We start from the raw sequence: 25,528 nt of genomic DNA on the forward strand, positions 1-25,528 counted from the left end.
CCCAGATTCTCTAAGGTTAACTAAGTTTCTCAGACTCACAGTAAATGATGAGTGTCTCCATCGCAGGACCCCTTCTTCCTAGTGCAGCAGTTCTTTCCCTGTTGCACACCACCCTGCAATGTTTAATTATTCAAGTTGCCTCTGTCAGCCGATTTGATTTTTTTAATATTTTTTGGTAGTATGCACAAATGAAATAACCTCAGAGTGAAAAAAATTTAAAGAGAGAAGCTATTGTATAACATTCACCTAATTTTTTAAAAAATAAATCAAATAGGTGAGAAGTTGGATTGCCTTGCCACTACTTATTTGTAAAACCTTATCTTCTGGAGGAGATTTGTTCTTTTATTGTTCTGTCCAGTTGATCTAATGTAACAATGCCATTTCTAAGCTTTACTAAGTGTCATACACAGAATATGTGAAACCAAACACTTACTTCATAAAGTAACCTAAACGGTTTTATTAAGTCACATATTATGTGTTCAGACTGTAGGTGATACTTTCACTTAATATTTACAAATGTTTCATTTAAGTTTTATATTATTTAATATTTATGAATATTAATTTCCATTTTTTCACTTGATATAAAATGTTGACATTTTATTTACTATAAACATTCAATTTCATGTAATATTTACAAACAAGGTCAATGAAAAAGTTCTCATTTTACACCTCAGAAAACTGCTTTAAAGAACAGTTCATTGATTTGGCCAAGGTCAGATAGCTATTAATTGGTGAACTGAAATGTGTTATCCGATTCCAAAGCTTGTATACTTTTCAAATAAAAGCAACAGGCGTCTTGATGACATCGCGGAATGAAGAAATGGCAGGGACTGTTCAGAAGCATACAGTCTAGACTAAGGAAATATTACAAAATCAGGTAATTTTGTTTTTTCTTTGATAAAATTTCTTTAATTTGCACTCACTTGCTCATATGATTCAAGGTTTGGCACAACCTGGCAGAAAACAGACAGTCAAGAGCTATTGTCTACAGATCACTGTACAAAGCTCCTCCCAACGATCTCAGAATTCTCCAACGGCAAGAATTCCATGTGAAAATTGAAAGAAAAAAATGTTTTTCTCTAGGAATCTTAGTTTTTAATCTTGAGAGAAATCTGGATGAGGAATCATATAAAAATTTAACTTGTTCTTAATATCCAAGGCCACAAAACTGTTGCCACAATTAAGAATGCTTTTTCTTTTAATGAATAAGTTAGCTATTATTTTTAATAAACACAAAAGAACTGTCTTCTTATTTTCAGTGGTGTAAAACATGCCATTTGAGATATGCAGTAAGAAAAAAAAAATTATTGTCACAAATCACTTCCACAAAGCCCTCTGGCAGAGATGACTCTTGAGGATAATGTCCATTTGTTAAGTTCTCCTCTTTTCAGAGAGAACAGGCTGGAGCCACTGAGCAGCACCTGAACCCAAGAGGCAGTAGATGAGCCTGTTGAAGATAATGGCATGATAAACAAACCTTAATCCAACCAGCGTTAAGATTACAATAATATTAAATCCCTCTATAAAAGATTCTTGATGTTTATTCACTCAATCACAGTAATCTGTTTGAAACCAGCAGGGTCCATGACACATAGGAAGGCTTAAATAAATTACTATTCAAAATAACTGAAAATTAAAAAAAAAAAATCCATTCCTATATATATGATAAAAATGGTGGTTCTGCTAAATTTTTGATGGTTGAGATTAAATGTTTGGGGCTGATAATATATTTGTAGGTGACATCAGAGCTCACTAAATCTAGTTAACGGTAAAGAATTTAATTCAATAAACATGTAGTGAAGTATCAGTACTACACTCAATTTGGGGAATACAGAGATGAAAAGTGCCTGTCCAAAACAGGACTACAGAAATATAAGTAAATAATTACAGTATGAGAAATATGTGCCATGTATACAGGCAGCAATTGGATACATGGTTAATAAGTACTTATACTTGGGTGGATGGTCAAAAAATACTTCACAGAAGATCTGACATATTAACTAATTTTTGCAAGAAGAATGATGACCACCAAAAAAAAAAAAAAAAATAGTACAAAAGCAGCATGATTAACGATTAATGCAGCATTAACTTTGTTGATGGGCGGGATCAAGTTGAAGATGGAATACTAAGATAAGAACTGGAGAGGTGGCCGGGCGCGGTGGCTCACGCCTGTAATCCCAGCACTTTGGGAGGCGGAGGTGGGCGGATCACGAGGTCAGGAGATTGAGACCATCCTGGCTAACACGGTGAAACCCGGTCTCTACTAAAAATACAAAAAAAAAAAAAAATCAGCCGGGCGTGGTGGCTGGTGCCTGTAGTCCCAACTACTCGGGAGGCTGAGGCAGGAGAATGGTGTGAACCCGGGAGGCAGAGCTTGCAGTGAGCAGAGATCGTGCCACTGCAGTACAGCCTGGGCGAAAGAGCTGGAAAAAAGAACTGGAGAGGTAAACAATACTCAATAACAACTGGCTTTTATTCCATGCTGAGTATGCTGTATTGCCTTGCAATGAGGTACATCAGTGAGATCTGTGTTTTAACACATTAACAATAGTATACAGGATAGATTGTACAAGCCCATCCACAGAGACAAAAACAAAATTTGAAGATGTGATAGCAATAGTCTGGGTAAGAGTTGGTGAAGATCTAAACTAACTCAGGTTTAAAACCAGATCTACTGTTGGTGTTGTGCTATACACATAATTATGGATGTAATAATTATATATAATAAAATTACATAGATATAATAATTATATAATTATAATTATATAGGCAATATCACCATATAATTATAGTTATCTCAGATAATTATTATAATTTTATGTATATATATATATATATATACTGTAAAGTAGGACATTTTATCTAAAATCTGTGTTTTCCCCTTTTTTTGTATAGGACTCTGACATGCCTTGGAAAGTAATTCCTTTTTTTTGTTGAGCTAACATTTACATTTTCAAAACAATCTCATTAGTTTTAACAAGTGGTCAAGTATTAAAGATACACGGTATGTGTGAGGAATAAGACAGCCAAGAAGTTAAAATACCAGGACAAGATAAGCCACTGAAAGTCATGCCTAGGAAGACAATAGAGTACTAATTGTAATTTCAAAATTGCTCTATGGATCATAATATTCTCCCTGCAACCTTTCCCAAGAATAGGCCATTAAATATCAGCACCTCCAAAGAGAAGTTTATACACTATTTGTATATAGAAAAAATATAATGGTTAATAATGCAAATTCAAAAGCAATCATGTTAGAATGGAAAGCATGGGAGTCATTTAATAATGTCAACAGGTACAGATCACTTTAATACAAGAAAACTAATGTGTTGGCTTATCATTAAAGGTTCTTTCTGGGTCTATCGCTATTATAAATCATTCTGACTTCACTAACATGTAATAATTAGGCAATAAAGCTGGGCCTTCCATTTTGATTTGCTTAATAACAAGAAAATTTGTTCGATCATCATGGTATTTTTGTCACTCAGTATCTCTTCCTTAATTTTCTCGTAGCTAATAATATTGCCAGGAACTCATGGTTTGCTTTTCCTCCCTGAGGAACAAGCAGAATTCCACAGGGAATCTTACTTACATGGTATGAGAAGAAAAAGGAACGTGGTCCTTTTCGTGTCTAATTCCCAGACACATTCTTGGCAACCACTTTGTGTGTGTTCCTCTCACACTCTTGACATTCTGGGCAATGTATCACATTAATTCCCACCCATATACAGAGAGATGAAAGAGAAAAGTAAAAATGTCTAGGTGCAAGTGAATTTATTTGTTTTTAAATTATTTTTAGATGCAAAGATGGACGCTAACATTCTATTAGACACTGTATCGCATCAAAAAAAATTGATATGTATTTTTACCAGTGCTAGGCTTTATGAATTCCATTTATTACAAAGGTCTAACCATCTAAAATCCATTAGGTGTTAATTTTTAACATAATCACAGTTCCTTCAAACCACCCCCACCCTCGCACTCCTCAAAATTCCAAATACTCCAAATAAAATGTTACCTTTAGGAAAAATGTGGTTTGACCTAGAGGTCCCAGTTCTCATTACAAACTTGTTCTGCATGTCCTAAATCAGGGGTCCCCAACCCCAAGGTCATGGACCAATACATGTCTGTGGCTTGTTAGGAACCGGGCTGCACAGCAGGAGGTGAGCACTGGCCAAATGAGCATTACTGCCTGAGCTCTGCCTCGTGTGTCAGATCAGCTGAGGCATTAGATTCTGATAGAAGTGTGAACCCTATTATGAAGTGCACATGTGAGGGATCTAGACTGCGAGCTCCTTATGAGAATCTAACTAATGCCTGATGACCTGAGGTGGAAGGGTGTCCTCCCTATACCAGCCCCCCAATCCCTCACCCTCATCCGGGGAAAAAATTGTCTTTCATGAAACCAGTTCCTGGTGCCAGAAAGGTTGTGGACCACTGTCCTAAAGCATCTACCATAAGCATATGTCCACTGTATCCAGATCCTGAGCCTCCTCCTCAGCACCAGAACGCTACTAAAAGCAGCAAGGGGGAAACTGAGGAACAAATCACACCTCTGCCAAATTTTAAGTGTTGCTTAGGGTGTCTCTGACTTTATCTCAACCACCTTCTTGTCTATATCATTCTTTTGTTCCATCCCTATTTTTGATGCCTATCCCTGCTCAGAAATACTTCACTGTAATGATCCCCTCTAGCTCTGTAAAGCACTCTATTATGTCACCAATCCACACTACTCCCCAATATACTCAGTCACCTAAGAGCTATGCCTTCCTTTTCTGAAAATTCTTATCAGGACTTTATGGAGAAACCTCCAAATGTCTACAAAGAACTAGTATCCAGTAATTCAAATGAAGTATAAATGGTAATACCAAAGCTATTCTGTTTTGTTTGGTTTCTGAATGTTTTTAATGTTTTTGTTTTACTACATGATGTCTACAGAGCTGTAAGGAAAACACTTGGGGCATGGGGCCATTATTTGAAATATTGGAGTCTACTAAATCTGTGCACTACAGACCAAGGAAAGATTAAAATGGAGACTAAAAGGGGTAAGTGTGGCCTTGAGCTGCCTCTTTTCAATATTAGAAAGTGAAAAGACAGAGAATGGGGTCGGGCGCGGTGGCTCACGCCTGTAATCCCAACACTTTGGGAGGCCAAGGCAGGCGGATCACGAGGTCAGGAGATCGAGACCATCCTGGCTAACACGGTGAAACCCCATCTCTACTAAAAATACAAAAAATTAGCCGGGCATGGTGGCGGGCACCTGTAGTCCCAGCTGAGGCTGAGGCAGGAGAATGGCGTTAACCTGCGAGGCGGAGCTTGCAGTGAACAGAGATTGCGCCACTGCACTCCAGCCTGGGTGACAGAGCAAGACTCCGTCTCAAAAAATAAATAAATAAATAAATAAATAAATAAATAAATAAATAAATAAAAGAAAAGACAGAGATTGGAAATTCAATAGGAAACCAATCTGAGAACGTGTTTAAAACTTAAATTTCCAATAATCTTGCTGTTCTGGGAACCTCTCATTGCCAGTGTCGTGGAGCCAGGGCAAGACTGATTCTGGGGTTGAAGAGGATCATATGCTCTTTATGTTCCCAACAAAAAAAACTGTTAAGCAATAATAGTGAGAAGAGTATCTGTTCCTCTAAAGTCTTCCCTCCAAAAAGTAAGGTAACAAAGGATCCAAAAGCTGTGCTTCCAAACTTCCCAAGATCAACTCTTTCTTCTTGGGGAAGATCATGGGGTTGGTTTAGTTAGGTAGGAAATCCTTCATAATAGCTCTCTAGTACTAAAGCCCAATTAGCACCTAGCAAATGAATAATCATGAGTAATACTCAATGTGTATAAGATCTACTATGTTGTGAGTTTATACCATTACATTTCCAAATTTTTTTCGAGTGTATTCAGCCTACCTTGCACTTTGCTTAAAATGTAGCTACCTGTTCTCCCCCAAAAAGGAATGGGAACATTGTCTTTGTCGATAGTGTGTTGAGAAAAATAGTCATCCCAAATAACGGAATCAAATTGAAAGAAAAAATATAAATTGTCTCAATGAGGTTAAAATTCTTGGAATGATCCTTTTTTCTATGCATAGGGAAATTAATCAATAAAATAAACACAAGGCTCTAAACTGAATTATTTGCACAATTTTGCCTGAAATTCTTGCAAGCAGAAAACTAAAATATCTATTTTTCCTTCTTTTATCTGTGAATCAACTGTTGTTTTTTAATCAACAAGTGTTTAATTACTACCCACTAAATCCCAGACCTTACTTTAGGTATATGGAACATGCTTTGATGAATGAGACTTTGCCATTGCCCTCAGAATGCTTAGAGCTCCCTGGAGAAGCCCGGGCATAGAAACAAATAATGACAACCCAAGCAACTCGTGGTAATTATTAATACAACAGAAAGTACCAGCAAAGTGATGTGAGCATTTAGAGAGCAGCAGGAATTTTACATTTGCCATTTACAGTCAGGAAGAACTTATGAAAATGACAGCACTAAGAATAAATCATGAAAGATTTTGTCAACTAAAGCTGAAGAAGGACATTCTAGTGGTGGGGACAATATAGACAAAAAGCCACACAGTGTATCTGGAGAACAGTGTAACATGTAGCTTAGATTTGAACGAAAAAACAGTGGCAGAGATAAAGACATAAATTAAGTGGTTATTCTCAGTATAATAAATTTCAACTCTGGATAAAATGACGAAATTCAATTTTGGTATTTGAAAGAGACCTTCTGTGCCCAGGTAAAATAGCCTACTTGATATTTATATGTTATTGTTTGCCAGCATGTCTTAAATATCAATATCATCTTTCCTACATTAGCTTCTAGCTGCTTATAAAAAACACAATCATTCTTTTCCATATTGTTGTTTAAAATCAACATTGATCAATCTGACAGATATATTTTTCCTAATGTCATTTATAAACAAGTAAAAATTCACTGTATTTACATCAACTGGTAAAGAAATGTATTAGAATATTTTATCTTAAAATTATAAAGCAATAAAGTTTTGGAGGAAAATAAATCTTACCATGTGGAATAAAACTGGAAAATATAATTTGGGAGTTTATGAGTTTGGAAAGATGGGAGCAAAAAGGGATATGAAAACAAAATAGGGCTGGTTGCCAAAAGCAGTCCCATAAATATTTTTAAGAACACTGGTGTTTGTGGCAGAAGATATTTGTCAGTCTCTTTTCCTAAAAGTGAGAATAAGAGAATGGGGAGATTTTTTTTAAGTGTTTATTATTTGTCTATTTTCCTTTTTTTAAATCTAATGGTAATACTCCTCTAACAAAGATTCGAAACTCATTGAATATAAGAATAGGTTTTTTTACAAATCATTCAAGACGACTCTTCATGAGTATTCACTTTTCCAGAATTACAATTCATTTCAGGAAGGAAGGACTCAATAACTACACAAGAGAGCACCTCTCCACTTCCCACCTTACATGATACACCCAAAATGTACTGCTGTTCTCTTTTACCCAGAATTACAAGGATCAGCGTACAAACAGCAGAGAGGAGTTGATTATAAATGATGAAATTATCATGAAATAATATTTCTTCAAGCTCCGCAATCAATCTAAAAGAAGCTAAAATTGTGTTCTTAAAATCCTTCTGGTGTAAAAAGCGTTTGGGTTTCGTTAATGTTTTGGTTCAGCTTATAAGAACACCTTACTCTTATAAACTAACAATTCATGATTCATGAGGCTAGGCCCATTCAAGTAAGAAACACACATTGCTAAACAACATACAAAGGCTCATCCACCTAAGAGGCCTGGCCAGCAACCAGGACCCAACAGAGCTGCTTTGTATTTCTTCAGGGAGATCCCTCTGCCTACAACTGTATTTTTGTGTTGTGTATTTTCAAAGTGTGTTGTTGAAAGGTTATGTTTAATTTTTCATGATGCATTATTTTTCCTCATGCACACATTTTTAGTATGTTATTTTTGTTGTTATTTCAGGAATGAATTTAATATTTTAGTCTCTGCATGTGTGCACATGCATGGGTATATGTAAATTGATTTCGTTATCTTTAATCGGTAAAAACTCACTCTCCCCCACCTTCTCCCAACAAATATAACTCTACTGTGAAAGCTGAATCACTGGGAAACTCAATGGTCATACTACTGCATGGAGAAAAAGAAGAAAAAAAATGAAGCCAACACACAAAGAGAAATAGGTAAGTGAGATGAAGATATCATTGGGGTCTGTGTCACATTTCTAGTTGTTCCAGAGGTCAGACTGCATTCCTGAGCTCTCCATAGCTTCTTGTTTATTATTCACTTCATCTTTGGACTTCATTAGATTCCCATGTACTTTCCAATATATTCCTTTTTCCCTTCCGAATAGTCTGATCTTTGTTTGTAATCAAAAGGTTCACATTATTGGTTCCATTTGTTACAGCATGGGAGAATGCTTTTTTCCCAAAGAACTCAAAATAGTTTTTAACATTTCACAGATATAAAAAAAAAAACCTGAGCATTTCCGATGTCTAGAAATATTAAAAAATAGAAGAGGTTGAAATGTCTAACATAATAACCTGGTCAGTTACTGGTACATACTGAGCTAACACTAAAATTTTCAAAATGACTCCTCTTCATTCCCTAATCTATGTGGTTCAAACTCAAAATGGGCATACAGTCATCTTAAAATAGGTTCAGCTATCTCTAGCAATTATAAATTCTTGCCATGAATAAACTTTTTCTAAGCACCTAAAATCACATGAATATATCTGCCTGACAAAAATTTGGAAAGTCCAGCATCTCTGATTTAAAAAGAAGGAACTATTTGTAATTTTAGTCTCTTGTTCTTAATGCAGGACCTGACCATTGGTTAGTAATGCAACAGCTGCGATTAACAACAAATAAAAACTATTTTCAGAGTCTTCTCATGACCTAGCCACATTAGCAATCTAAAAATAAAAAACGAAAAGTTTTTAAAAGCTTAACCTTTTATAAAGTGACTAAACTTCATCAAGCCATCACAAACAGATTTCTTTTTTTTGAGAAGAAGAAAATAGGATCATTAGTTTAATGACAGTAACATTCGTGCGGGTATACAAACAACATATATGTCAGAACAATTTAAGAATTATATACTGAATACGCTTTATGGCTTTTTATAGTATTTTGTTGAATCTATATTTGCTTTGGGGAGTTTTGTTTTAGGTTCTATGTGTGAGTGTGAGTGTGTGTGTGTGTTCTCGATTTTAAAACTATTTCTTGGGTTCTTTAGACCATAAGAACATAACGTATAATAGTAAACACATATTTCAATTTATTTGAATCTTTTTTGAAAACAAACATAGATTGGCCAGGTGCAGTGGCTGATGCCTGTAGTCCCAGCACTTTGGGAGGCAGAGGTGGGTGGATCACAAGGTCAGGAATTCGAGACCAACCTGACCAAGATAGTGAAACCCCATCTCTACTAAAAATACAATACTTAGCCAGGAGGGGTGGCACATGCCTGTAATCCCAGCTACTCGGGAGGCTGAGGCAGGAGAATCACTTGAACCCAGGAGGCGGAGGCTGCAGTGAGCCAAGATCATGCCACTGCACTCCAGCCTGGGTGACAGAGCAAGAGTCTGTCTCAAAAAAGAAATAAATAAAATACAATATGTAAAAAATAAAAAATAACATGGATTAATTGACTCTTAAGAGAACTATAGCAAATAATATGTGGTGCAAAAAAAGGTTTATTATGGCTGGGTGCGGTGGCTTACACCTGTAATCCCAGCACTTTGGGAGACCAAGGCAGGGAGACTGCTTGAGGCCAGGAGTTCAAGATCAGCCTGGTCAACACAGAGAGACATCTAGTCCCTACAAAAAGTAAAAAAAAAAAAAAAAAAAAAAAATTAGCCAGGCATGCTGGCAGGTGCCTGTAGTCCCAGTTACTTGGGAGGCTGAGGTGGGTGGATCACTTGAGCCCTGGAGTTCAAGGCTGCAGTGAGCTATGATCACAACACTATGCTCCAGACTGGGTGACAGAGTGAGACCCTCTCTCTTAAAACATTAATAAATAAATAAAAGTTTTAAAGGTTAATTTTTACAGCTACAGACAAAGATATAGTGCAGAGAAAGAATAGTGGCTGCAGAAAAGTCATTTTGAGACAGGAAGTTCAGGCTTGCTCATCTGGTCAAGTTAATATCTGGAAGATGAAGGCTGAAGCCCACATCTCTCAAGAAAGTAAGATTTTGCTTAAAATTACACTATTCACAGCCATATAAAATCAGGCTAGTAAGTAAATAAGTGCAATGTGGAAGTTCAGAAGGATTCCTTCTCCTTTACTGACAGGTCAAAAAGCCTATGAAGAACAGCAGAAGTCATGAGGGAATTCTGGCTCTATGTTCATTCACCCTTTTTCTCTGATCCAAATCAGAATCTCCTTTGGCCCAAAGGCTGGAGGATACTCTTCTAGTGTCACTTCTCTTCCAGAAAAAGGGAGAGCTTACTGTTAGAAACTGCTAAACCCCAAGTCACTCTCAGGCTACTGTATTGCTTTACCTCAAAAACATCCTTAACAACAGTATTTCAGTAAATCTGACTTTATGCACCATTAAGAATGAAGGACGCTGACAGTCAGTAATGCTAAGAACCTTCCTGAGTTTAGATATGTTAAAATGTGAAAAAAATGCATTTAAGAATCTAAAAACCATGTATCAGCCACGTCCAACTAACATCAAAGAACTGCCAGCTATACTCCTTTCCTTTTTTCTTTTTTTTTTTATTTCAATAGGTTTTTGGGGAATAGGTGGTGTTTGATTACATGAATAAGTTCTTTAGTGGTGATTTCTGAGACTGGTGCAGTCATCACCTAAGCAGTGTATACTGTACCCAATGTGTAGTCTTTTTTTTTTTTTTTTTTTTTTGAGAGGGGGTCTCGCTCTGTCACCAGACTGGAGTGCAGTGGCGTGATCTCGGCTCACTGCAACCTCCGCCTCCCGGGTTCAAGCGATTCTCCTGTCTCTGCCTCCTCAGTAACTGGGACTATAGGCATGCGTCACCACACCCAGCTAATTATTTGTATTTTTAGTAGAGCGGGGTTTCACCATGTTAGCCAGGATGGTCTTGATCTCCTGACCTGGTGATCCGCCTGCCTCAGCCTCCCAAAGTGCTGGGATTACAGGGGTGAGCCAGCGTGCCTGGACCCAGTGTGTAGTCTTTTATCCCTCACAAACCCTCACCCTTTTCCCCGAGTCCCCAAAGGTTAATGTATCATTCTTATGCCTTTGCATCCTAATAGTTTAGCTCCCACATATGAATCAGAACATATGATGTTTGGTTTTCCATTCCTGAGTTACTTCACTTAGAACAATAGTCCCCAATTCCATCTACTCCTTTCCTTTCATAACTTTTCTTCTACTACTACCACAACTATCCCAGGTTAGACCAACATTACTTCAGGCTTAGTCTGAAGTAAAGCCTTACTATTGGATGCATCCCTACAAATCTCCTCCAGTTCTCTGATCCATCCCATCTCACATACAGTCTCCAGATCATGGCTCATCCACGTATCTGGGAAGCTTTCATGAGAAAGCTTCCATAGATCCACCCACTGACTCTTCACTCTGACGTTCAGGCACTCTACCACCTTGACTCCATCTACTTTTACATTGGCAAAAAATTGTTTCATAGCATTTTTATGTATTTTGCTTAAAAAAGTGTTTCATAATTAAATAAACTAGCATAAATAACATTAAATACTTTTTTTACAAGAAGACTGCTCAGAATCTTTAATATGTAATGTTTGAAAAATTTCCAGGAGGCAGATATAGTACCCAATGTTTTCAAAACTAATTTCACCATAGAAACCTCTGTGTGCATGCTATCTCTTGGGACTAGTATTCTTGGTGAAATAAACTAAGACTTTCTGCTTCCCATAATTATTCTTCTGATTTCTTCCCATAATTATTCCTCTGATTTCTAGTCCTTGCACATTCAAGTCACTTTGTTGAGGATGCCTTTCCCTTATGTGCCTCCAATGCGTATCAGTATTTACCAACTTCACTTTTTTTCTAGGCCTAGTTCAAATATCAGTTCACTTTTAAAGCTCCCCTTGAGGTCTCTAGCTGCAACTAACATCTCCCAGAGAACACTGTTTCTATTTTTTCTTTCATTATCTAACACTTTCTACTTTTCTATTAAAGCTATTTTTACAGTGTTTTATTCAATCCTTATAATCCCTTTGAAAGCATCATCTGGACCTTATCATTGTATTCTTCTCAGCACCCAACAGAAAAATTCAAATATAGCTTAATCCTTATAACTTCTTTTAACTCTCTCAGGACCAAGCTCCTTCAACTGCTCTTTGCTTTGAAAACAATGAATGAAACATTTAAAATCTTTAAAATCATATAGGAACAAGACGTAACATTTTCAAAGAAAAACATTGTAGTTCTAACATTTTACTGAACATCTGGTCACTTATCTTGTCATTTGTAATTAAAATGGCTTTTCTAAAACCCATGTTTTGGCGGGAAAAGTGAAACAAAAACATTTGTTTCTGCATAAGGTCGACTTATAAAGTTTTTTTTCTTGATTTGCCTGAAAGTAAATATATAATGTCCCTACTGCAAGTAAAAACTATCAAGGAACACTTGTTAAATAAACTGATAAGACTTAAGATTTCAGGGCCTTGACTTTTCCTGGTACTCCTCAATTTCAGTCTTTTGATAATGGAATCTTCCACACAGCCAACACTGCAACTGGTGAGACATAAGTTATCTTTTCAAAACATAACACACGAATAAGTTTAAAGATTATGATCTTCCTTTAATGTAGTTCTCCATCATGTGTTCTAACGTGCATTAGTACTGAATAGGCACATGTTAAAGGTGTAGAGCTAGCATTGATTTGTTAATAACAGTAATAGCTAACACTCAGTGCCACTCTATGCACCAGAGAGTGCTTATGTGCTTTGTGTGCATTATCTCTTAACCCTCACAATTCTTTAAAGAAAGTACTATTATTACCTCCACAAATAAGAATACTTTAAGAGGTGTTATGTAATTTAGCCAAGTTCACACAGCCAGTAATGATAGTTCCAAGATTTTAATCCAGGCAGTCTGACTCCAGAGCCCAAACGCTAAGCCACACCACTCCCTTGCCTGCCTTCTATTTAGGTACACAGGAACTACTGTGCAGTTACATTCATGGCTGAAGAGCCACTCCTATCAACCCTATCAATAAGCACACTTCTTTGTGTCATTGCTGACAATCAGAAGATATGTCACAATATCAGAAAGCAATAATGTCTGTGCTCCTTCCCAGACAAATGAAGTATGTCCTCCTGGAGAAAGACAATGTAACATATGAACATGATTTTTACTTTTTTATGATTCAATTAATCCATTCATTAAATACATTTAATGAATTTATTACTTCTGTATTCCCCAAAGTAAAGCTAGATATCGTCTTCAATTCCTGGATGATTGCCACACCAGAAGTAGTCCCTTCTCCTTAAGCCCTCCCTCCACATAGCCGCCACACAGCCAGGACCAACCACAACCATCAGCTAGCAAGACAATAAAAAACAAAATGTTTGGGCCAGGCGCAGTGGCTCACGCCTGTAATCCCAGCACTATGGGAGGCCGAGGCAGGCAGATCACGAGGTCAGGAGATCGAGACCATCCTGGCCAACATGGTGAAACCTCGTCTCTACTAAAAAATACAAAAAATTAGCCGGGCATGGTGGTGGGTGCCTGTAGTCCCAGCTACTTGGGAGGCTGAGGCAGGATAATCACTTGAACCCAGGAGGCAGAGATTGCAGTGAGCCAAGATGATGCCACTGCACTCCAGCCTGGTGACAGAGACTCTGTCTCAAAAAAAAAAGAAAAAAAAAAGTTTGGCATCATCCTTTCCATGTACAGTGAAATGAGAAATCATATGAGAATCTGTGGACACTGTGAAATGACAAATCTGCTTCCTAAGAATTCAATGGAGTTACTCACTCAGCGATAAGACCGAGTCCATTCTTCAACTGAAGAATTAGCTGCTCAGAATTATAGCAGGATTTCCATCGCTAAGCATTGTACTCCAGCTTAGGAGAAAGCAATTATAGCAATCTAAAGATGCACATCATTAGTAGACTACTAAGGTCTAAAACCTATCGTTATCTATTCTTTCAACTTGTTCAGTAAATATATATTAAATGTAGACACTGTTCTAAGCATACTGAGATCAGCAAAGACAACGAGATGTTCATGGAGTCGACGTTCCACAAGCAATGGCAGTTAGATCTAGGAACGTCATACAGAGTGCTAGAGGGGATACCTCCCTGAGGAGGAACTAGGATGACTGAAAGGAAGATGTCAATGTGAAGATCTGTGGTAAATAGTCATTCCAGACAAACTAACAGCAAGTACAAATTACATCAACAAGTTAACTAACCTACAAACAACTGAATACTCAGAATGAATTTCAATTACCTATGCTGACTAAAGTACAGAGGGGGTCCCCAACCTATGATGGATTGACTTGCAATTTTTCTGCTTAACAATGGTGCAAAGGTCATATACATTCAGTATAAACTGTCCTTAGAGTACCCATACAGCCATCCTGTTTTTCACTTTCAATACAGTATTCAATACACTGCATGAGATATTCAACACTTTATTATAAATAGGCTTTGTGTCAGATGACTTTGCCCAACTGTAGGCTAATGTAAACGTTCTGAACATATTTAAGGTGGACTAAGCTAGGTTGTAATTTTCATTAGGTTAGGTGTATTAAATGTATTTCAACCTACAATATTTTTCATTTATGATAGGTTTATCGGGATGTAATCCCTTTGTAAATCAAGAAGTATCTGCACATTTGCTAAGAAAATGTAAGGCCTTAAATCCAAGCGATGCTACTAGTAAACTAGGGTAAGTCACTTAGCTTTTGTGCATGTCAATTTCATCATCCTTAAAAGGAGGGACAGGAACACATGACCCTAAGGTACCTTCCAACTGGAAATTCTTAGAATTCTATGGTCATGAAGTCTAAACTTCAAGTTGCTTTTTCAAAGTAGATAATTAATGTGTACTTCCACCAGTATAGCCTTGCCCTACCTTCCTGGTGAAAGAGCTGACAGGGGCTATGTCAAAGATGTGCTCCAGAAAGGACTAAAGCTGTGGTCCACCAGGTGATAAGCCTATGACCTCCAGGTGACTAATACATTATTCCAAGCAACTGAGCTAATGGCCAATATAAAAACCTTCTTGGTTTTTTGATAAAAATAAAGATTCATACTTCCTCGTCCCGTCCTACTAATTAGACTACAATAAAACAAAGGTAATAGTTCCACTTCCAAAGTTATAGCAAAGTAAAATCTTACAACTAAAAACTAAATATATAACTAAAATGTAAATATACAACTAAAATATAAAGTTAATTTTAAACTATAGGCATTTTATCATTTTTGAATTCACTTATTAGGTATGAAATTTTATTTATAAAAGATCAGAATGAAAATTTCAGTAGTTTGTAAGAGATTTTACATGGAATTGTGATGATGAAAAGGCTCCCTGTGGGAATAATAGAATCACCTTGATGGATGAGTATTGAATGAGTATGTTTATATAATATGAGGAATGTAAGGGAAGAAACTTAGTTTTGAAAATTGTACACTCCACCAAGTCACTTAGCAATGAGTTAAGAAAGAAATGGCTCTAAAACCATGGAAATTCAAACTCTCAGGAAGCAGCTTAATACAGCTTTGACAGGAGACAGCTAGGGAGAAAGTTTAATTCTGTACTTTTAACTCCTTAGTTTCCTCGACTGTAAATAGAAATAGTGTCTTCTTTCTCCCAAGATTGTTTAAAAGATTATATGGGCATTGAATTCTAAAGTAACTAATGAAGATATTAACATATTTTACAAAATCGATATATGCTAGTGGTCCTCCCAAGTCATCTTTTGAAGTCTTTGACTTTACTTGATTGAACAAGCATTTATCAAGTGTTCATTCTATATCAGAGAGTATATTAAGTACTAATGATATGATGAGACTAAAATATATTACCTACCTTTAATAATAGCAGAAAAGAGAGGACATGATAACTAATGAAGCAGCTTATGCACTTGCATGAGAGTGTATAAAACACACACACAAAAATTTAATTCTATAATAAACAAGAAAAGTCACAAAAGGGTGACTTTAAGATTTGACGTTGAAACATAAGCAAGAATTTGTCATAGCAAAAAACAAGCCACATAAGGAAAAATGAGACATTAATTCAGGAAAATTTGGATTAGGAAGCCTACTGCGTGCTAGATTCTGAACTGGCACCAAGCACCCCTGGGGAGAAACCTGGAGACGTGAACATACCTAGTGTCTTCCAAAAAGAACAAGCGCATCCCACACACAAACATTTAAAGAAATCTTTATTAGTCAATGTGTGATTTTTAATTTTTTTCTTTTTTTTTTTTTTTTTTTTTTTTGAGATGGAGTCTTGCTGTGTCACCCAGGCTGGAGTGCAATGATGTGATCTCGGCTCATTGCAACCTCTACCTCTCAGGTTCAAGCAATTGTCTTGCCTCGGCCTCCCGAGTAGCTGGGATTACAGGCACCCACCACCATGCCTGGCTAATTTTTGTATTTTTAGTAGAGACGAGGTTTCACCATGTTGGCCAGTCTGGTCTCTAACTCCAGACCTCAAGTGATCCGCGCGCCTCGGCCTCCTAAAGTGCTAGAATTACAAGCATAAGCGAGCCATCGTGCTAGGCCAAATATTCTTAATTATTGTGCAAATGTGCAGACTTTGTATTGTGTTGGGAATGTTTTCCAGGGTTCTCCATAAATTTTAAATAAATATGCAGCCTTAAAAACACAAGCATCCATGATAAATAAAGTGTATTTTGAAAAAGAATACAAAATACCTTTGTGAGCTAAGCAGTCTGAAAATGTCTTTTTTAATAAATAAAACACCAGATTCCAATCTCCCCAGCTCAACTGGTGGTCATAGCTGATGATGTAGGAATGAAATCAATTTAAAAAAAATATATGGTTTAGAATTTAGCAGATGTCACCAATAATGTCAAGAGTATATCAACCGAAATGAAATGCCATTTTAGTTAGGGCAAGTCTCATTATGAACTGAAAATGCTCAAGACATGGTCATGTTAAACTCAAAAATCCTAGCATTTCGCTGGATCTAATTGTTTGTTTTTCTTTCTTCCTTTCTTAATGAAGCAATGGTCTTTTACAAAACCTCCTTTAAGCGCATCCAACGCAATAAAAGCTCAACATGAGATCTCCTTTTCAATCATAAGTACCTAATACTAAAACTGTTTCCAGATGTAAAGCCAAGAGAGAATCCAAATGAATAACGGTTTGCCTACTAAGCAGAGCTATGTGGCAGGCTGACATTTTCATGGAAAATGTACTGTTCTCCACCTCCAACTCTTTTAGACATAGTGGAAAGATGTAATGTTATTTATGTTCTTACCCCAGTGCAAAAAGGAAGAAAGGAAGGATGGAAGAGGAAGAAAAAAAGGGAGGGTAGAGAAAGGAAGGAAGGAAGAGAAAAAGCACGGTTGAAAACACAGCTCCTTAGAGTTTTCTAAAACAATTTGTTAAAATTGTCATAAACCATTGTGATCACCAACTACTATTTTCAAAGGATTTTGTTTTAAATGCTCAAAACAGAAAATCAAAAACCCCAATGAAAAATAAACACTGCTCCTCATTTACAAAATAGGCAGACTGTGATAACTTCTTATTGTACAAATACTTGGATATATTTTAAATAAGATTCCATTTTTAAGTTAAAAAACCTGATATAAATTAAATCTTTTAGGAATTACTACTGCAGTATATAAACCAAACTGCACCTTTGGTGCCTTTGCAAATGCAATAATGTAATAATAGAGAGAACTTCCTAGGAGACAATGGCTAAACAAATGTACATTTTTCTTTATAAAACTCTGTCCATTTATAGTTATGTAGTAATGAGCCTTGATAATTTAACATGCTTTATATAAAACTCTAGAATCATTTAGGCCCTTTACAAACCATTAAGATTATCAGCTCTGATGTGAATCATACAAAAATATGCCTATGTCTCTGTTTCAGTCCCAAGATAAAACTATTTTAAGTGAGTCATCAATTCCAGATTTTCAAAGTCAAAATATCCTCACAAAGGGCTCAGCTGAGTCTTTTGAATACAGGTATGAAGTACAAAATGAATGTAAACCAATGTTACCCCTACCATATAGGTATGCTGTGTTCACAAATACACACACACACACCCTAACTCAATGTAGTTTATTCAACTTTATTTTTACATTTTTATTATTAATTTTTATTCAGTATTTTTGTTATTTTAAATTTTATTTCCTTAATCCAGGTATATTCATTTAACTGTCTTATGATTTTGCAGCTATAGTTTATTTTACCCTGATTTTAATATTATTTTAAATATTTTATCCTTTATTCTTTATTATTCAATTTCCATCGTATTTCCTTTAACTATTTGTATCAATACATAAGGTTTGTACATATTTATGTGGTACATGTGATATTTAGATACATGTATACAATATGTATTGATCAAATCAAAGTATTTAGGATATGTACTCAAATATTTATCATTTATTTGTGCTAGGAAGATTTCAAATCTTCTACCTATTTTGAAATATACAATATATTGTTGTTAACTATAGTCACCCTACTGTGCTATCAAACAGAAGAACGTATTCCTTCTATCTAACTGTATGTTTGTACCCATCAACCAACCTCTCTTCATCCCCGCTCTCCACCCCCCAACCCACACACATCCTTCCCAGCCTCTGGTAATTATCATTCTACTCTCTAATTCCATGAGATCAACTTTTGAAACTCCTCCATGTGAATGAGAACATGTGATATTGTCTTTCTGTGCCTGGCATATTTCACTTACCATAGTGAACTCCACGTCCATCCCTGCTGTTGCAAATGACAGGATTTCATTCTTTTTATTCCAGGGCATTTCTAATAGGTTTTTTGTGTTTTGTTTGTTTGTTTGTTTTTGAGGCAGGGTTTTGCTCTGTCACCCAGGCTAGACTGCAGTGGCTCAATCTCAGATTTCAGCTCATGGCAACCTCTGCCTCCCAGGCTCAAGTGATCCTCCCACCTCAGCCACCCGAGTAGCTGGGATCACAGGTGCACACCATCACACCCGGTTAATTTTTTGTATTTTTGATAGAGACGGGGTTTTGCCATGTTGCCCAGGCTGGTCTTGAACCCCTGAGCTCAAACAATCCTCCTGCCTCGGCCTCCCAAGGTACTGGGATTACAGGGGTGAGCTACCATGCCCAGCCTCTAAGAGTTTTTTTTTTTTTTTTTTAACAGACATTTATAAGTAACTTTTACTTATAGATACTAAGAAGATACTTCAGCACAGCAGAGAAAGTCATAGGTACACAGTCCAAAAGCCATAAAGAAAAGACAGAAAGAAATCTTTGAATGATTTTGTATTAAATTACCCCAAATCCCAAGTCAGAGATTTCTTAGGCTAATACGAGATAAGATACCTTATCCTTTAGGCTTTAACCATCAATAGGCAATGGTGGCTGACAAACCCATCTTGATTCCATTTAGACAACAGTCTAGAAACTACATGGATAAAATTACTCCTGCAGGAAGATGACAAACTAGCCTCCAAAATAGCCCAGGTGAATGGAAACAAAAAGATTATCTTGTCTCTGGGACAATTCACAACCTCTCTGATGAGGCAGGTAGATATACAAATAACATGACCTCTGAGTACAATTGTATAATTGTGGACTTTTCTCCTGAGCAAACCAGCCATAGACAGACAAAAAGGCATATGGAACTTTCCTAAATGAGTCTTTCTATTCAGTTTCAAAATGACTCATAATACAAATAACTGAATAATTCTGAACCTCCCTTTCAATGTTTTTGGAAAGATACACAACACCTGGGACAACTGAATATAGCTGTGAACAATAGCAGAGCAGGTCCCAACACTAAATAGCCATATGACTTGGAACAAACCGCTTACCCTCCTGAAATTTCAGTTTACTTACTCACTATACGACTCAGTCACAGAATTCACCTCATATATTATTGTTGAAGTGTTAAATGAGACCACAAATGTGGAGTGTGTCTGGCACTCAAATAACTCAATAAATATAATTAGTTAAAAAAAACTAAGCATCCAAATTAAAGTACTGGAATCTTTTTTATGCTGGTCCATTCCAGAATAAACTTGAATAAATAGAGTTATTTCACTTCAGGAAAGGAATTTAGCTGGGTACAGTGGCTTATGCCAGCACTTTGAAAGGGCAAGGTGGGAGGATCACTTGAGGCCAGGAGTTCAACACCAGCTTTGGCAAAATTGCAAGAACCTGTCTCTACAAAAAAATAAGAAAAAAAAAAAAAAAGTTGAGCATGGTAGTACATACGTGTAGTCCCCACTACTCAGGAGGCTGAGGGAGGAGGATCACTTGAGCCCGGGAGGTCAAGGTTGCAGGCAGGCAGGTAGGCAGGCAGAAAAGGAAGGCAGGATGGAAGGAAGGAAGGAAGGAAGGAAGGAAGGAAGGAAGGAAGGAAGGAAGGAAGGAAGGCAGGCAGGCAGGCAGGCAGGCAGGCAGGCAGGCAGGCAGGCAGGCAGGCTGGCTTAAATATTCCTCATATGTGAGCCTCCCCAGTGTACTCTCTTTATAACAAAAATCAAGAAAATGCTATGTTGGATATGCTCCCAAATAGGTTCTACAATTTTTTAAAACAATTTCAAACTTTATAATTTTCAAAATCTTAGTTTGCAATGGACATCCTGACAAGGTCTAAAATTGTAAGTCAAATGAATGTGTAATTAAACGGCTTCCCCTAAACTAGTCGGTCTTTTGAGGATGACATATATAATGTGGAATTAATTTTTTAATTTAAAAAAGAAACTTTTTTATTGATATGGAATTCATCTCAACATAACTAGCCAGTGATTTACATTTGAATTTACTACAGCACTGAGGAAGAGGCTGGGCAAAGACCAAGAGTCACACAGAACAATGTGGGTCAGCTGAAGAAAGGAGAAGAAAGTGATAGTTTTCTACCTTCTGGTGTATGGTTTTAAAGCAGTTCCTTATCTGTTACTTGAAAGAGAAATGCTAACCCAAAGAACTGTTAGAGACTTCTCTTAAGGGACCAGTCACAAAGAGATGATGAATAAAGGGCGGGAGAGCAAGGCATGACTGTAACAGCTTGGCCCCTGGGTGAAGCTGGACAAAAAATTTCAGAAAAGCCCCAACTCAAAAATTACAATGAAAGTAAGTTGTTGTGTGCCTTCTAGTCATCAAAAGTGTTCTAATAAAAAATGAGTTCTCAAATAAACCATACTAGAAATAAACATTTTGGCATTAAAACAGGATGTAGTTTAATTAAATAAGTCAACTAATTGACCAAATTATTCAGTCAACTGGCCAAAATGAGAAAGAGGAAAAAAAAAAAAAAAATATATATATATATATAGCAACAATTTTACCTCTTAAAAGTTTGTGAGAGTCCCAGGTAAAGCAACAAAAGATATGAAAAAAATCAATCCCTTTTTTCAATCCAAAAAGATAATTTGTTGCTCTTTGGGTCTCAACCAACATTTTTCCAAAGCACTGTTTTAAAATCTCAAGATAGTCCCCAAAAGACTGGTAGATAGTTTAAATTTCATTTTAAATTACAGTTTTAAATATTTGTATTAAGATTGGAAAATAATAAATTAACCATATTAGCAATTAAAACTATACTAACAAGTAAAATAATCCAACTGAAGGAAACTTTTACAATATATTTCACCTACTGGAGCTTAAAGAAAATCAGATTTGAAAGTTTTGTGGAGGAGGAATATTCAGACACATACAGTTTCTAAAGACAACTTTTGACATTGTTGCTTACTTTAGAAATTGGTGTAAAGCTACTTTCTCTAAAACGACTTTTCTTTTCCATGCTTTGAGTATATACTGACACTAATTTCATCAATTGAGATTATTTATGGGACTTAAATAAAAAGGTGCAGTGGCAGCTAAATAATAAGAGCTAACAATCACTGTTGAGTGATTTTTTTATATAAAATGATATGCTGAGAACTTCACATGCATTATTTTATTTTAGCCTCCCATTTTTTAGGAAACAAAGGCACAGAGTACCAGGTAACTTGCCAAGATCACCAGATAGGAAAGGGATTAAAACCCAGGCAGTATTTGTCCTTCTGTGACTGATATGATTTTGCTTTGAGTTATCTAAATTAGTCAAACTCATAGCAACAGAAAATAGAATGGTGACTGCCAGGGTCTGAAGAGAAGGGGAAACAAGAGTTGCTGTTCAATGGGTATAAAGCCTCAGTTACGCAGGATGAATAAGGCCCAGAGATCTGCTGTACAATGTTGTGCCTATAGTTAACGATACTGTATGGTGCACTTAGAAATTTTTTAAGAGGGAAATCTTGTGTTTTTAATTTATGATGGTTAAGTATTCCTACCATCAGAGGCGTCCTAACCAGAGTGACTCCATCTTGAATAAAGGTGGGAAAAAGTCAAATCTGCTGGGTTACTTTCCCTGGGGTTCGGCACTCTTGGTCACAACAGCAGTAACACTCTAAACCATAATAATTCTACTGTAAGTTTCTTCTTTGAAATGGCAATCGCCAGCAGGGAATTCTGTAAGAAGAATCTACTCTATCACTGCCAGGGCACACAGAATTTTGAATTAAGGAAACAGCTGGCTGCTTGCCACAGGCAGGAAATGGAGAAGAGAGGAGCCAGTCAGCATTCATCTCTCTACTTCTGTCCAACTAACTACTTCTAGCTCTCTTCATCTGCCTTCATCTTACCTCTTTTGATTTGGGGATCGAATCAAAGAGCTGTTATGCACCTCAGATGCAATGGAGTATCAACTTACAAAAAGATACAAACAGTGAACTAGGGCTGCCTCAGGTGCCAAGTTAGGCTGAGAAAAGCCTAAAGACAAGGGAGTTCAGGCTGCAAGACTGAAACCTGAACACACTGCCGAATACAGTACCACTACTTAAGCTCTTACTGATCAGCTGCTTCTGAATTAATCACCAAATAATGGTCAGCATTTACAGAGAGCTCCTAGGATTCCTGGTACACAAAAGATACTTCCAATAGTTGCATCAACTCTGGGAAGTAGTTTTGCTTTCCCATTGAAACAGAAGTTTAGAGAAAAAAAAAAAAGACCATATAATTATTCAGTGATGGATCAGTATTCCAATCAGCACTCCAAACTTACGTTCTCTCCGTTAAACAGTGGAATAATACCAGGGAAACACTGAGATTTGCTTAGAAAGTACTTTGGATTGATCAAAGAATTGTTTTTAAAAAAACAGAAAAATTTCTTAGAAGATCAGGATTCCACTAAATGGTCGTAAGTTCTTTTTTAGATGGGAATTAAACATTTAGGAGCAAAATTGATTGAACAGTTATGCATTTTCCCTTCCCCTTCCTGCTTCACATATTTTACAATGAAATTACTAAACTGGTGGGGTGGGGGGATATGAATGAGCACAGTAGATAACACCTGCATCCAAAAAGACTACAAATAACACAATGAGTGCAGAAACTTTGATTCACCATTGAATCCCCAGTCAAGAACAGAGTCTGGCCGGGCGTGGTGGCTCACGCTTGTAATCCCAGCACTTTGGGAGGCCGAGGCGGGCGGATTACGAGGTCAGGAGATCGAGACCACGGTGAAACCCCGTCTCTACTAAAAATACAAAAAAATTAGCCGGGCGTGGTGGCGGGCGCCTGTAGTCCCAGCTACTCAGAGAGGCTGAGGCAGGAGAATGGCGTGAACCCGGGAGGCGGAGCTTGCAGTGAGCCGAGATTGCGCCACTGCACTCCAGCCTGGGCGACAGAGCGAGACTCCGTCTCAAAAAAAAAAAAAAAAAAAAAAAAACAACAACAAAAACAGAGTCTGGCCAATATATTTTTTAATAAAATAATTCATTAAGAAAAATGGAAAACTATTCCCTTAATGTAATTTGAAACAATAATCCTTAATACATAGAACTAATTCAAGCATGAAAAAATTACAGTAGGTTTCAGATAACAGAATCTCCTTCAAAATGCCTTATTCATGATTTCTGCTATGGTTTAAGAATTCAAAAACCTGTGCTTTGGGGTAAAGAGAAAGTATCACGAAAACAGTCCAAACACCAAGGAGTAAAGCCTACTGATTACAATGAATGACAATCTGTGACCTTGAGGATAATTATATGCTGTCCCTAATTAGTCTTCCGAAAGTTTGAGAATTCATCTGCTGAAAGTGAAAATGCAGTTGCAAATAGATAGATAGACTTCTAAACATCTGAATGGTTCCCAGAGTAGACAATTAAATATATTTGGTCTGTAATGGACCTCAACCATGTGCTAATTCCAAGCTACTACTTTACATTCACATTCTGATTGTGATTTACATTCTGACTCATACTAGAAGCAGAAGAATAGACAAGAAAGAAGAATATCCCACCCTATCTTTTCCTTTTCTTTGAGTTAGCTGCCTGTAGAAAATATTCAAAGTACCACTGAGCCTTGAACAACAGAGCTGGAACTCCACAGGTCCAAATATGTAGATGTTTTTTCAACCAAACCAGAGAGAAAATACAGTATTTGTGAGACTCAAAACCTGCATATCCAGAGGGCCAACTGTTCATACATGTGAATTTCATGGGGCCGACTGTAGGACTTGAGTATACATGGATTTTGGTATAGGCAAGGGGGTTCTGGAAGAAATCCCCATATTTACCCAGAGACAACTGTGGTATAAATTAGCCTTTGGCATCCTTTCACCTCCATTTTCTTGCAAAGCTCCTGCTACTTAATTTCTTATCTCTCAAGGGTTCCAAATTGTCTTCATGGTAGCTTATGGATGAGAGCTTGCCTCAGCTAAGGATTCAATGCTACGCAATTGCTTAGATCCTCTTTCTTTCTCAATCAAAACTCTTTCCCCCGATTTCAGATGAGTGTTAGAAAGGAAACAATGTAATTAACTCATGCTAAAGTATGATTTTTAAATTTAATTTTAAAAATATATTTGTATGTTTCAAAAAATTGTTTTAACATACTAAATGCAATATTGTGAAACTTTCCCATTCTGCAAGTAACTGCTGCCATTAGTATCTTGTGAATCCATCCTTAATTTCTATGTATATCTGTATGCATGTATGTATGTATACAAGCAAGAAGAAATATATATCATTTCTCTCCTTCTTAATAGAAGGTAGTACACTATATGTGCTGTCAGACACTTTTATTTTTTATCTTTAATAAAATGCCTTGACCTTTCCATATCAGTATATAAAGAAAGAACTGCCTCATTATTTTAATTTTTTTAACAGCTGGAGAGTATTCAACTGTATAAATGGACTACAATTGATTTAAGTAGTTCCATGCTGATGGACATTTGGTGGCTTTTCAACTTTTGCTATTAAAAAAAAATACCACAATGAACATCTTGTACATAGACATTTTGTTTTTTTTGTTGTTGTTGTTTGTTTGTTTTTTACAGCCCAGAGGTCCTT

General features: G+C 36.7%; 1 protein-coding gene across 10 annotated transcripts in view; it reads right to left on the reverse strand.

The window, feature by feature from the left end:
- Window positions 1-25,528, reverse strand: part of PTPRK (protein tyrosine phosphatase receptor type K) — a 554,088-nt gene that overhangs the window by 448,389 nt on the left and 80,171 nt on the right. The window lies entirely within an intron of this gene.

This window comes from Nomascus leucogenys, chromosome 3 (assembly GCF_006542625.1).
Source record: "Nomascus leucogenys isolate Asia chromosome 3, Asia_NLE_v1, whole genome shotgun sequence".
Lineage (NCBI taxonomy): Eukaryota > Metazoa > Chordata > Mammalia > Primates > Hylobatidae > Nomascus > Nomascus leucogenys.